The sequence below is a fragment of the Limulus polyphemus genome, unplaced genomic scaffold (assembly GCF_000517525.1).
Source record: "Limulus polyphemus unplaced genomic scaffold, Limulus_polyphemus-2.1.2 Scaffold807, whole genome shotgun sequence".
Lineage (NCBI taxonomy): Eukaryota > Metazoa > Arthropoda > Merostomata > Xiphosura > Limulidae > Limulus > Limulus polyphemus.
The window spans coordinates 275,772-291,870 of record NW_013666417.1 but is presented as its reverse complement, the minus strand read 5'-3'; the positions used below and the strand labels follow the sequence as shown (position 1 = coordinate 291,870).

The window sequence follows — 16,099 nt, the reverse complement described above, 5'->3', positions numbered from 1 at the left end:
ATGAGAGGCTGAAATGATACTGAATTTGCTCCTTTCACTCCGGTATGTGGTCCCAATTAGATAATTAGTTATTTTATTGTATAGCACGTAAAATCCACGAAGGACACAGCTGGTTAAAAGAAGATTCATTTCAATTTTGTATAAATATGGAAAAATCGCTTTAATCAAATTAAGTTTAAAGTTATCTAGAGTGACATCATAAATTTACATTTATTATGATCAACTCTATAGCTGTCTTACAGGGGCACAGGTTTAACAACCCTAAGAAAGCTCAGAATTATTACATTTATCAAGATCAACTCTATAGCTGTCTTACAGGGGCACAGGTTTACAAACCCTAAGAAAGCTCAGAATCACATGAATGCCCCATACCGCATGTATTCCTCACCATTAAAATAAATTGAAACTTATAGAAAAACTCTTAGTGTGTTTTCGTATGAACAGTTTTTTTTACGAGGCAATTAGTAAATGTAATTTGATCTATGATTGACTTCTATTTTTGCTCCATATTTACTTCGACTGAAATGTTGTAGTTCATTTTATATAGTAACATAGAAACGGACAGCGTTGCTCTTGGTCTGTACTCATCAAACAATGACAAGCTCATTTCTTGGTACCATACACTCTTTACACCAGTTAAAGTTAGAAAATCTGTTAGTTGATATAACATTATAAGTTTGAATTAATTGTCAATGATCTGTGGTTTCGATTCTTGTTAGTTGATATAAGTTTGGATTGATTGGTACTTCTGTTCACTTATTTTCACAGGTAAGCGTTTTCATTCAAATTCTACAAAACTAAGAATAATAAAACCTTTTACATCTGACAAATTTTTGTATGATACAAACAACGCAATGAAAGCAGAAGTGCTGAAATACACTTAAGCTTCTTGTTAAATTTTCATTCGATCTCAAGTTTCAGTTAGATTGAGGAATAACATTTTTATGAACGATTTAAATCTATTCTCTGCCAAGCTCCAGTACATAAATTTGTGATGCAACTAGAGACGAAAATGAAAGAAACATCATTACAATTACTTGTCGCTATAACAACTGCTTAAACATTGTTAATACCATAAATAAGAATTAAAAGAAACTTGACAAGTTCATTTTACCAAACAGTTTGAAATTAAATTTCTGTTGGCATTTTATTGTGTTTTGTTTCTAGCGCCATCTACACGTAATGGTGTAACTATTGTAAATAATGAGGTGCGTGAATGGTATTTTCTGTGTTGTGTATTTTTCTGTGTGCACGATAACACAAAAAGAAAAAAATCCGTGGCATCAAGCTGAAACCGAGGATTGTTCACTGCATATCCTGAATAATGAATGGATATTGTTTATTGCACTAGCTACATATTGTATATAGTGCCAAACCGTATACGGATGTAATTGTTGAACTTTACACATGGTTGTTGTTTGCTATTAAGCACAAAGCTACACAAAGGGCTTTCAGTGCTCTGCCCACCACGGGTATTAAAACCCGGTTTCAACTAGTATAAGTCCTCAGACATACCGCTCTGCCACTGGGAGACTTTTACACATGGAAAAAAGACGTGATGTTTTCATAAGTTGAGTAAACAGTAAATAACAGAAATTAACAGTTCATAGTTGTTGTGTGTTTTTTATCTTTGTATTGATAGAATGCTTGTTGGTTCACAAAAAACAAACCAAAATACATCCTTAAATTTAACACTTAATATAGAATAGATCGTTGCTTGATGTAAGAGTTACTTAGATAAGAATTGCGACCAAGTGTTATCTGAAGTTTATGACCAAACCTTGCGAGCTGAAAAAAGCCTTATTAGCGACACCTAAAGTTTTATCTTTTTATCTCAGATAGTGCTCGGTTTGATACATGAAACTTTCCAATTAGAAAATTAAACTACTAGCAACTATTCACCCCACTATCCAAAGGTTGGGATCGAAGACTGAACATGTGATCTCGTGGAAACATGGAAACTTTGGTTATCCTTTTTCCAAAGTCGCTGATCATGGAAGAATTATAATATTTAAATGGAAATCCCACATTTTTCATAGCTTATTTCCTTAATCATTAGTTGTTGATTGTTTCGTTTGCGTTTAAGCTTTACTTGTCCACAAATTACGTCATTAGATCTTCAAGTTTCCACACAGATCTATAGTTGCAAGCTACAAAGCTTTGCAACTTCTCTTAGACGCATTACATTTGAGAATAATAAAACAGGACGAATAACTCTTGAATATTTAATGGGAAAATCAGATATGTTCAGAGAAATTTGAATCATTAAGTTAACAAAATTGTTCTTTAAAGCTTTCTTAGTGAAAATCAGTAATATGAACAGAGCTTTAGTTTCATTAGTCCACAGGTATATTTCTGTTTTCAATGTTTAACAATCAGTTCCTTTTTAATTAGTTTTAAATAATTAGGATTTGAAATATGCAACCGTCTTACAAAATAGCAATTGTAAGAAAATAAATATACGCATCTCACAGAGATTGAATTTTGAAATAAATCTCTTAACAGACGATGTAGAAGAATTCCATATGGTACGTTAGCTAACCATACAAATAACTTTGAGTTTGAGCAGTGTGGCCTAGTTATTAGTGGTTATCGAAACGTTTTAGAGTTCGAGGTTTACCAGGGCCATGTTGCTGTGGCTTTGAGCAAGACTCTTTACCTTAATTGCCTGTCTATTCAGCTGTAAAATAAGTACAAGAGGGTAGCTCGGGGTGTTACAGGCATCCCATCCAGGGTAAATATGTCATCATTCTTATCCACTTGTGCCACATGAAACCGAAGTTTGTTTATTTGTAGTTAGGCACAAAGCTGCTCCATGGGTTATGTATGCTATGCTCAGTACGAGTATCGAAACCCGGTTTTTTAGCGCTATAAGCCTTCAGACATACCGTTGAGGCCGAAACTGAAGTTAAGCATAGGCTTTTTGCGTCTCTAAAGCATGAAAATGACTAACTTACATAGACTGATTATATTAATAACTTTACTGAAATCGTTATTCTTCTTAGAAAATGAAAATAATATGGTGATATAATTTGAATGGAATGATTTGTCAAGAATTAGAAACAATTGTACCAAGAATATACGGGATAGGAAAAATATTTAGAACATAGTTTGATTTTTAAAGATTACTTTGAAACAAATAATAGTGAAATTGGTTTCAGCCAACTGTATAATACCAACCTTTTCAATTGTACCAACCTATTCAGTAGCTTTTGCCTCACCCTGTATTTTTGCCATTTTAATGATTAACTGTTGTTTTTGAGGTAAGGAAATGTATATGATTAAAACACAAAATTAAACTTACTGGCTTAGCTATAATTTATTTTTTCTAGAAAGACTCAGTAACTATTTAAAAACAACGTTTGCTAATAGAAATATGCAACTACTCAAATATTTGTTCTGATCTAATAAAAAGTTATATGAACGATCAATAGTTTATTAATTTTCATCTTATTTATAAAAATGATGCCACACCATGTAGATGTTTGTATAACAGAACATGAAGAACTGACAGCCACCTGTTTAAAGAACAACACTCGCTTTTATTAGGATGGGCTATATAACGCACTGCATCTGCCATCAAATATAAGTGGACTTTGTCCAGAAGTGGGAATTGAAAACTTATTTCGTAATGTTGTTGATGAAGCATAATTATAAGAAGGTTTGATGTTTCCTAGTAAAGTTTTTTAGTTAACAATCGTGGCAGTTGTGAATACAGTTATGAAAGATACAGCTAAATCTATAAACTCTTATCGGTATTTGGAACTTTGCTATTTCACATTATTTCTGATAAATAACTGATCTCAACATTCAACGTACTTAAGGAAAGTATGTTTTCTGGATACATTTCTAATGTATTATAGTTCTACTTTTAAGCATCGCATCTTTAAGCATGTTTGACTTCTCAAGCTACGAACTTTTACGTATATTACAATCTCGTTTTACATATACGTATATTACATTGCACTTACGTTGACTTAACATCTAGAGGGAAGAAAACGTAATTTAATAACATATTCCTTACTCTGGCTGATTTTTCTTTTATAAATTTCAGATAAGAAGGCCAAAAATAAAATGCCTCGCACATAATGGACAGATAAATTGAACTAAAAATACAATAAGATGGATATTTGTGGTGGAAACAAACTGTTTATCAGATTTATCCTCTATATGTAAATCTTACATGTAAAACTAAGTTAAAAACAAAAATAAACTAAAAGCAAATGAGGGTTTTCAAGCCTATAATGCCTTACACGTAAAACTACAATTAAAACTTGAAGCTGGTTATGAGATGGTAAATGCTCCAAATGAAGCAGACGAAAATGGAGTAAAATATAAAAAAAATTAATTAATTAAATAAAAATAAAGTTATTACAAACCGACCACTAGGAAGAGAGGTAAATCCTAGCATTTCAGTACTTTTAATAGTAACACAAGTTGTAAGAGTAGCTCAGGGAAACTTAAAACAACTAACTAATACTATTAGACGATTGTAAAATGGAATTTATCTTTAAAACCCTAAAACCTAGTAACACATCCCTCCTCCTTCTTGACCAACATGCTGTTAAAGTAGACGCTCAATTGTACAAATAATGATCTTAAATAAACACGCATAAGAAAATCACTCAAAGTAACTTTCACACGTATGGTGTAACCACTATTAAAAAAGGTTATTTTACTGCAATTTTTAGAATTTGCTTATAAAACTTGTATAATATCTATTTTTTTTACTTTTAATATATTATTATAATATTTACTATTAACCATAAAATCGGCAATCTGTTTGTTTGAAGTTAAGCACAAAGCTACACAATGGGCTATTTGTGCTCTGCCCACCACGGGCATCGAAACCCAGTTTCTAGCGTTGTAAATTCAAAGACATACCCCTGTGCAACTGGGGAGAAAATCGGGAGTCGATCGACAAATTTTAATGTCTGTTTTAGTATCACAATATCCAGTAAATAATCTTTTAAAAGATAATTTAGTACTAGTACTTTTGAACAATACAACCTTTGTACTCATCGCTTTACCCCATGGATTTCTTTGAAAAAACGTTCTAGAAGAATGTACTTATAATTCCCGCAGTATATCAACACTATTTCTATGATACGTATGTTCATGTTCCTAATAGTGATAATGCAACTAAAACATTATTGAGCTAGGTGAATAGTATTAATCACGCAATTAGATATTCATGTCACATGTGAAGAATCTATCTATAATAATGAAAGGGCATGTCTGTGGGTCTGTGTGTGTGTGTGACCGCCATAACTCCAAGAGGTAATAACCTAGAAACCAGAAATTTTGCACCTATACTAAATAGACTCTGAGGGTGTGCACGTCGGTATTATTACTTATCTACGTGCGTGCGCGCGTGCGCATCTTTTTATGCGAAATATCACATAGAAAAGAAATGTGACCATCATGGCTCCAAGAGGAAAGAACCTACAAACCTGAAATGTTGCACCCATAGTAAGTGGACCTTGAAGGTGTGCACCTGGGTATTATTAGTTATTTTATTCACGTGCGCATCTTTTTAATCAGGCAAGCTAGCGAAAAACTACATAGAAAAGAAGTGGATTCGGATATTACAAATATAAATCACAAACAGACAGACATATGAGTGTGTGCATGCATTGTGCAAGGTAAGCAACATAGAAAAGAATATATGACTGTCATAGCTCCAAGAGCAAAGAACCTAGAAACCTGGAATTTTGCACACATACTAAAACTACGTAGGAAGGAATATGTGACCACCATAGCCCCAAGAACAAAGAATCTAGAACCTGAAATTTTCCACCCATACTGAGTGGACCCTGAGGGTGTGCACCTAGGCATTATTACTTATCTTATCGACGTGCGTGTGCGCATGCTCATCTTTTAATGAGGCAAGTTAGCGAAAAACCAAATAGAAAAGAAGTGGTTCCTTATATAACAACTTCTGATATATAGAAAAGCCAGTGTGTTTTGGTAACAATGGCTTTTATATAATGTTGCTTAGTAAAAAAAGTATATAGGTTATACTTTTATACTAAAATAGGTTCAGAATACACATATCAGTCTAATAACCTGAGCGAAGTCGGGTATTTTCGCTAGTAACAAAATGTCCCTCTTTAGTTTTTAGATGTCTTAGTAACACGCACGAAGTTAAATATGTTCTTGGTGTTTTAGTGTAAAGCTACACAATGGGTTATATGCGCTCTGTCTACCGCGAGGAATTGAACCTCGAATTTTACCGTGATGAAAGTTAAATAAAACAAAAAAGGGGATATATAGAAAACAGCATAGTGTTAAGATCATCATTACTCACAATAAATAGACATTTTTAAAACTAATATGGAGAGCTTTAAATATTTGTTCTGACCAAGATAAATCGGATAAAGAATTCAATTATACAAAAATGTCGCTCTAAATAGATGGTTTAAACTAAGTTTAATAACTAGTTGGTATAAAATATAGGAACAAATAGAGAAATCCCACATATACTAAAAAAAGTGAAAATTGTCATATTACCGTATCACTCAAAATTATGGGGTAAACTTTCTAAACTTTTTGAAAAACCTTATATCAAAGCTGCTTACAAACCCGTTAAAAATATGTTATTTTCTATTTAATGTCAGATAACTGTATATAAAAATAAAATACGAGATATTTATGAAATGAAGTGCAATGCACGTAAAAAGTTTATTTGTTTATATGTTCTTAAGCGTCAAGTTACACAATAGGTTATCTACGCTATGCCTGTCTTGAAACCTATTTTCTAACATTATAAACCCTCAGAGTTCTTTACCCGTGGTCGTTAAATAAAGCGTCGAATATACTGTAAACAACAACAACAATAAAAAAAGAGACAAAAATCAGCGTTCGATTTATATATTTATAACACAATGGCTTCAATTAATTGGGAAAAATTCAAAATTGTTTGCGCAACCGGTCATTTTACGATTCTATTGAAATTCTAAAAACAAATGGTATAAATAATATTATCAATAATGATAAAGGACCAAGTTTACGTGGTGTTTGAAGATCGTTATTTTTCTCTACCCTGGTGGTTCAAGACAATCAATGGAAGGGATGTGTCTGTTCATGACATGTGTATTGATTCCATTATTTTGTAAATGTAATACGTGTTTTTGTTCGTTGACTGTTTTATAAATATGATGATGATTGGCTAGTGTCGGTCGAAACTTGAAAATTGTGTATTGTTTTCAACATTGTATATTTCTTCATTTATTTTCAAATATTTGTTCTCACTTATCATAACGTAGATGGGTTTTTAGTCACATAGGCATTAACAACAGTGGTAAACACTGAACAATTGTAATGCTAAATAGATTCAGTGATTATGCAAATAAAACTTAATCACGAAGAAATATGTCTGTTGTTATGCTTGTAGTTTCGTTTTCCAAAGATGTCTAGGCTAGAAGAATAAAAAATGAACTTCACCCTCCAAATTCAAAAAATTTAGTGTAGTAATAGATCCTTCTTCTTCCTTGGACAGTATACTTTACGCTTCTGTCATATTTTAGCTTTTCAACGCTCCTCTAAATACAGTTAATTTTAAACTATTGCCCCAAAACGTTTTTATTGCCCTTCTTTAATTGTTTTAAGAAATACTAAATTGTTACGTACAATCTTAAAGGCATATTTTCAATGAATTATTTATTATTGCTATTAAATAGGTGTCAACGAAAATATGGTTTAATTTAGAACAGGTTGTTAAATAGAACAGTGTCTTTAGAAATCATTTTCAGGCACTAAAATTTTAATTTCAACTTTCTTAGCGGTTTCTTTTGTCTCCCGGTGACACATTGTAAGTCTATGGATTTACAATGTTAAAATCAGGGGTTCTATTCCCTTTGGTAAACACAGCAGATAGCTGAATGTGGCCTTACTATAAAATATACACACATGCAGTTTATTCTACAAAATAAGTTAATATTTACAGTCTTTTATTTTAAAGTGTTTCACTAAACATCCTATTTTTCGTACTTCTAAAAGCCACAACAGATCCAAAATTTTTCTTCATAAGATGTTCATAATTTTTAATTTAAATTTTTAGTTTGTTTTAGAATTACGCGCAAAACTACATAGCCGTCCCTAATTTTGAAATGATATACTTATAAAATTGATATATTATGACCAATAGCATCCATCTTTAATTCTTGGGCTTCTCTTGTCTGATCGAAAGGTGGGATTTGACTGTCACTCTTATAGCAATAACCATTGTTCCTAAATGAGTATCATGTTTTATGACAATGATTCGAGAGCCATAAATCTACAAATTCATATTTCAGTCACGCTAACTTCTAAATCACATCCGCCCCATCAACTAAATAAATTAATTTTGTTTAAAAGTAAGCCTACTTTCAGGAACAATTCGACATATACTGGAAAAACGCGGTTTTTTGATAAAAAGAAGATTGAAGTTACTTGATTATGTTAGATTGATCATGTCCTTCTGCAAAGCATAATAATGCTTTCAAATATATTCACAGAAATAAAATGCTTGTTGAATGAGCAATATAATATTGCAGCTTAATTTATTAAATCTAGAAAAACAGTGATGAGAAATAACTACTAATTTACTGTAGGTATTGGAAGCACACAAACCCAATACTGCAAAGTTGTAGAAACAAAACATAAATAAATTCACAAGCAAAAGCGTAACAAGCCGGATAATTACAGATACAGATTTTAGTGAAATCTTGGCTGGCTAAAACTAACATAATCAATGCTCCCGGTTCAGGATGTTCGTCCTTTTATAACCAACATACAGAGAGAGTAGCAGTAATCGTAAATTCGATACAATTAAAGTTTATTTATCAACGAATTCTCGGTTCAACCGTCACATAATAGCATCCCCACAGCTGAAAGAGCGTGAAGCTTCGATGGAATTCGAGCTTGCGACTCAATGATTGCGAGCCAAGCGCCCTAACAATCAGTTGCGTAGTGTTGTCTGGGGCACAAGTACGGCTTTTCCATTGACCTTTCTCTTCGCAGATTTTCTACTTTATAAGTTGCCACATATTGTTTACCAAGGCTGGGGTACAACTTATCGGATGCTCGTGGAACCCGAGGTGGATCCATGTCACTTTGTTTTCCAGCGTCGTTAAAAACCATATACCCGTCTGAACGCATCCTTATGAACCGAGTTTGATTACTTTGCGTTGGAAGGGGAAGTTACACACCCCCTCCCAAAAGAAATCGATTTTCAGTAGCATCAGACTACCTACGTAATGCTAAACAATGTAAAAGTGTTAATCTGATACATTCAGTTGTCACGTGATTTGATGATTTGCATATTCAGAATCGGTTTCATATAACGTACTCCACCCTCCGTAATAGTAAAAAAGTTTTATGTTACTTTTTAGGTTTATTCACTGAGACATAAATAACAACAAGAATAACACTATTTAGATTAACCTTTCTCTTCTGGCTATCCTCTTCAGACTTTTTGTTGCTTCTGTTTCTAGAAATGAGAAATAATAACTCGAGATCGTGCCCATGAAAAACATGTTAAAGAAAATGGTTTCGTATTCTGAATAACGATTGATCAGTGCAAGATTAGACAACAAATATCAACAAGACATGTTCTACGAAGTTCGAGGTATTAAAATAAACAAGGGTGTTATGTTTACAAGTCAACAGAAATAGAATAGACAATTAACATCCACTTTTCAATGAATTAAAATAATTAAATAAAAATCACCAAGGGAATAATACCGTATCCGGTAGGAGAGAAAAACAAAGAAATTAGCTGCAAAGCTTGCAGAGTTGACAGCGAAAAAAAAAAAGCAACGAAAGGATATCAGAAAGTAAAATAAAATTTGAAGCTTATGGGGAAGAAAATTAAACCATAATATAAATAGGTATCAGAATCTTTCAATTCTGCGAAACATAACTTTTCTTTTCAAATAGAATAACCTATTTAAAACTTCTTTCTACTTCGTTGTATAAGAATTAAGTGACTGAATGTTTGTAATGGATAATGAAACAGAACTGAAAGTTTTCATATGAATAAGAATGTAAAAACCAATACTAAAAATATAATTGTCTATAAAAGTTTGTTCTATCTCAATGTTACATATTCGCGCTCTGCCCACCATGTGGAGTTGAACCCCAAATATTGGAGTTCTAAATCCGTAACTTATCGCTGAATCACCAAGGAATGTTTATAAAAGACTTGAGAAACAAATATAGGTACACCTTTAAATGCAAGATCCACAGTTTTCAAAAAAATCACTGAAGTGTAAATGTATGTATCTATATTTCTTTATGTACCTTTTCTTAAAATACTTTTGTGGGCTTATAACGCTAAAAATCCGTTGGTCATTGCATAGATAATCCATTTAAGAATATGTGTGCTAAACAAACAAATAAAAATTATTGAGACACAAGCAAACACTAAGACTAACCATCAGAAAATGTAATAAGGAGTTTCATTATAAAAATCACTAATGATTAATCAGAAAACGAAATCAGATTGACTGTCAACTAAAACGACAAGTACTTATTTGTCAATAGAATGATTCATTATAACACATAATAGAAACTATGCTTTTACATAAAGGTCGTCTTTCCGTTGTTGAGTTTAAACATTTTTTTAAATATACAATCACAGATGGTGTAAGCAATCTTTTTTTTTAATCTTCATTTACATGAGAATAGTGAAATATGAAAAATAGATATTTAGAATATTATGTTAGTTTCAGCATTATATCTAACATGGAATATTTTAACTTAAAAGCTTCACTTTGCTGTTAAGTACTTCATTTAAAATTTTTTGTCGGTTGAAGCTGTTTATGTTAAACGATAGGACTGGTAAAAGATTTATTCGAACGTATTTTTTGCATTTTCTTTTCTATTCGGATTTGATACTTTCATTTCTCGCATTTTTTTACACTTTCAATAGCACAAAACATTTCATTGCTGATCCATAAGCACCGCCTCCCAGTGGCACAGCAGTATGTCTGTGGACTTACAACGCTAGAAACCAGGTTTCGATACCCCTGGTGGGCAGAGCACAGATAGCACATTCTGTAGCTTTGTGCGTAACTTCAAACAAACATAAAACCCTAAGCACCAGTGAAAGCGACATATCTTGCAAAGAAAGAACTAACGTAACAGACGCATTTTGTTTCTTTTAAAATATATGTTAGTACCACTCGTCCCAAAATTTCTCTTTGTGGTTATGTACAAACTTCATAGTTAAAATGATTTTCTTCTATATGCTTCTATATATCTTCGTTATGCTTTGTTTTTTCTCAGCCACTACTGATATCAATTAGTTTTAATTCTACTACTTTCTAGCATGTTGATTCTATTTTATTTAATCGCCTCCTGATAACTTTTTTCATCTTGGGTTATTACCATTCTTCGCTGCCTCAGCCGTAAATTCTAAGTTCGATTTTCCACGGATCACAGAAAGCTTGTCATGTAGCTTTGTGTTATAACAAAAAAAAACAAAACTATCTTTATAGAGCGAAATTATACACATAGTTATTGCTCAAGGTATCTTTTCCTCAAGTTTCTGTTGCTAAAATATTTACTATTCAAATATATCACAGAGTATCCCTTAACTTGCGTAGTAATTGTTTGAGTTGTTTGCCTATGTCTCGCAAAGCTCTTAATAATAAATTATAATTATCAACTAAGAGTGCTGCTACAATTGTCCAACATTGTTGTATAGAAGATAAACATTCGTTAACAAGGCAGACGATTTATTTTAACCTTGTTACTGAGAATATCGAATGAAGTAGAGATTTCGTAAAAGAAAGGAAAAATATAATATTTTAGTAAGTGGTCAAGTTTGGTCTATGTAATGTAACACTGTGTTTATTCCTCATAGACTATTTAATTTTGTTGTCTGATTTCCGATAATATTATAGTTTTGAAATCCTGAGCAAAGTTTCAAATTTCGATTGTTCAAAATAATAACTTAGGCAGAATTGAAAAAATTAATAATTTTGTTCGTTTGTTTGTTATAAATCTGTAACTAACGCGGGTATTGAAAACTAGCTTTTAGCCTTATAAACCCTCAAAGTTTCCGTTGGGCTACTGGGGAGGAAGGATATTTAATAATAAAACTATTCATATTTTGGAAAAACAATTTAATGTTAATCTTAAATCTAAATCATTTTTAGCTAACCAAAAATTTAATCAACACTATTATAATCACTCTCAACTATAATTGCTTGCGATGTCCAGAGTTTTGAATATTAATCAAAATTACAAATAAGCTTTGTGCTTTGTCTCTTTTAAGGCGGTCTGAAAGAGATTTTATGACAATTCAATGAAATAAAAATTTCCCATATTTTATATTTATAATTTTCAACTTAATTATCATGTTTAATATTGCCTTTTCCAGCTTTAAATATTATATCAGCTTTCTTCTTAGAGCTTTAGTTTCTTGTTTATACTACGTGGCTGAGACAAAGCAGGGCATATTTGCATAACTAACGGCTCCAGGAATAAAAATATTAAAAACATTCGTGTATTTTATGCTTATGTTTTTTCTTCTCTTTTATGCTGTTAAGTACAAAGCTACGCAATATTCTATCTTTACTGTGCCCACCACGGGGATCGAACACCGAACACTCAAACTTACCGATGAGCTCCCTAGAGCCTTTTACGTTTTGCAATTGGCTGAACTAAACGTTTATAAACGGTGTATAAACGTTTAATCACGAACATAGTAAAAGTCTTATAATATGAAAACGATTTGCTAAAAGTAGTCAAAGAATCTTTTTTATTTTCAAAGTCTCGTGAGAAGCTATTATCTCTTAGGTCTATAATGTAATATTTATTTTATCTCTTCATAAAACTGGAAATAAAATAGTCTGATGTACTGGTGAAAATACACCAGGAGTCCATTTCAACTGAATCACAAACAGTAAGCAAGACCCTCAGAAACAGCTGACAACTATTGAACCGACTAATATAACAATTTTTTTCCTAATCTGAAATATATGTTGACCTGCTAATTATCGGTTTTTCTTTTTCTGACCCTGCTGACATAATCACAAAATTGGGCATTTTAATCTATTTTCTTCACACATTTGCTTTCTTGTTGAAAACGTTTAGAGAATTTGGACCTTGTACATCTTATTTTCGGGGGAAATATTATGTACTTAAAATGAAAGCTTTTTCTGGAATTTCTAAATTCAGACCGAACGACACTTTATGAATACGTGAGCTAAACGGAAGTTCAGTGACCAGATCTGTTTTCTGAAATCTTTATATCTAGTCTTTTGGTTACATTATTCTTTGTATTCATCATGCACAGATTCAATATGATATAGTATTTTAATTTTTACTTTTCATTTTGTAATTAATTCATACAAAATAGTATAAAAACTTTTAGCTGAGCTTATTAGAAATAATACTAAACAAACAAATGGCCAAATCTTTTGTTGTTGTTGTTTCAATATATATTTTGTATTGGTATCTTCGCCATGATAATTTCGTGGTACTTTTATAACTTTATTTTATAAAATTGACGTTAAGTTTGAATTTTGCGCAAAGCTACACATGGGATATCAGCACTAGCCGTTCCTAGTTTAATAGTGTAAGACTAGAGGGAAGGCAGCTAGTCATTACCACCCACCACCCTCTCTTGGGCTACTCCTGTAACAATGAATAGTGGGATTGACCGTCACATTATAACGCCTCCACGGCTGAAAGGGCGAGCATGTTTGGTGGGAAGGTGATTCGAACCCGCGCCCCTCAGATTGCGAGTCCAGCGCTCTAACCACCTGGCTATGCCGAGCCATTGATGTTAAGAATACAGTTTTATAATCAGAAAACATTCTCTTCCAATAGCAAACAATATGAAACGAACAAATAAAAGAACACCCTAATGTATCTTATTCTACCACATATTACATATTCAAGAAATGAGGAAACGTATTACGTAACTGATATAATATAATTAATGGTTAGCGTGTGGGAGTGCGAATCATAATGTACAGAGTTTGAAAACTTATGTCGCCCAATACCTCTGCATTTTCAGAAAAGGAAAGGTTACAAAAGCTGTCCCCACTGCGAGTATTGAAACCCAATTTTTAACATTATAAGCCTTCAGACAAACATCTCAGCCATTGGGGCAACAAAAAAGTACCGGCGATTTAAATCATGGAATATTAAACAGACTCGATTGCTGTGAAAGAATTACAACTTGAAAATAATTGTAAAGTTTGACTATAATTATATTTTTTTAATGAACTCCTGTAGGAAGTGGTATTTTAATAGCATATTGAAATAAAAATAAATATTTTGTTTCTTAACAAAGACTAACATTTAGATCATAAGTCTTTCTAAACTGTTTATATGTTTGTGCGCTTTTCCCTCTTGGTCGTGAAATAACTTTATGCGGCTGCGCATTACCGGTAGGATCACACTGTAGCCCAAAATTGTGCTTCCCATAAACATCTGATATTGTGATGAAAAGCTCTCAATAATTCTTATAATATTCTATATTTTTGTGTTTTACATAGTTTTAGATGTTTGGTTATAACGTTGCCCATTAAACTACTTCAAATAATATTAGTATAATTTTGTGTTATTACTAGCTTTGTACACTTTCTACGTAAGTCAAGGTAAGGCAAACTTGTTGGTTTTTTTTTTCTTTTTTGTTAGCAAATATTAATCGATTACAATGATTGCAGGGCAGAAGAATTACCTAATCGACCACTATCTTGACAATATGTAACAGAATCTATGTTCAAGACTCACCGTAGCCATGAGAAGAGCGACATAGCCCAGACACACTATGTTCATTCATCTTCTGTTTGGAAACAAAAGCAAAGTTGGAAACATGCGCGGAATTTGTGGACAGAGAATACCCTCTATTACTTTGCCGCAGTTCAATAAGCCATTGTCACTCTATCCAGTCATAAAACAGAAAGTTAAGCCTAGATGTGTTATAGTTTGACTGATGAGTTTGTTTGATGTCAATCCTAGCTTTTAATTAAATTGGGACTGTGCCCCAAACATTTTTCCACACCCTAAACAACAACGTATCATTCTGAAATTTCATAATATATTTAAAAAACCTTATTAATTAGTGTTTTTGGTGCTAGCTTCTCTATCTACAATTACTGGTATTCCAAAGTATTTGAATTAAAGTTCCTTACATCCAGTTCAAAGTAAACAAACTGTAAACATTGCATTTATAAATGACTTCATTTTTTTTCTCTTTTTTGTTTTTTAGCTCAAAGTTACACAATGAGCGATCTGCCCTCTGTCCAATGAACAGAATCGAGCCCCGGATTTTGGTTTTGTAAGCCAGTAGACATCTTTGACCCACTGGAGGATTTAGTAAATGAAAAGCTACTTTAATTAATTATTTGTCATGAAATGAAATGGGTATTGTTTCTAATATTTGGATTTTTATTATTTTTTACGTTTACAGATGGTGTGTTTTGTCATCTCTATATATATTTTGTGATATTTTACGATCAAAATAATACTGAAAATTTGGAATAATATATTCATAATAGATTTATTAATAACGGCAAAATATGTTTGTGTGTTAAGAGACCAAAAACAAAAAATCTCGAAACATCATCTTAAAGTTTCTCATTATAGAAATGGATCATAGTTAAAAGTCAATGTGTTAGCTGAATTGGTAAAATATTTTTTCTTTAGAAACTACATAACGTATAGAAAATGTTACACGCATAAAAGTCAGTTGTTAGTTTTCTAGTAAAGTATATATTGTAGACTCTAATTATACAGGTATTTTGCTAGTGTTTTTTACTCAAATTATTGAGTAGGTTTTTTTTCTAATAAAGTATATAAAGTAGACTAATTATACAAGTACTTGGTTGTGTTTTTTACTCAAATTATTAATTTAGTTGTTTGTTTTCTAGTAAAGTATATAAAGTAGACTCTAATTATATAAGTACTTGGTTGTGTTTTTTACTCAAATTATTAAGTCAGTTTTTTGTTTTCTAGTAAATTATATAAAGTAGACTCTAATTATACAAGTACTTGGTTGTGTTTTTTACTCAAATTATGAATTCAGTTGTTTGTTTTCTAGTAAAGTATATAAAGTAGACTCTAATTATACAAGTACTTAGTTGAGTTTTTTACA

The 16,099-nt window shown here is 31.9% G+C and overlaps 1 protein-coding gene across 1 annotated transcript in view; it reads left to right on the top strand.

Moving 5' to 3' along the window:
- The window catches only part of LOC106460640 (octopamine receptor beta-2R-like), a 100,003-nt gene extending 84,737 nt beyond the window's left edge, over positions 1 to 15,266 (top strand). The window contains exon 3 of the mRNA XM_022387411.1: positions 15,215 to 15,266. The gene's annotated coding sequence lies outside the window, so the exon portion shown is untranslated. The remainder of the gene's footprint in view (positions 1 to 15,214) is intronic.
- The last annotated feature ends 833 nt before the right edge of the window (positions 15,267 to 16,099 follow it).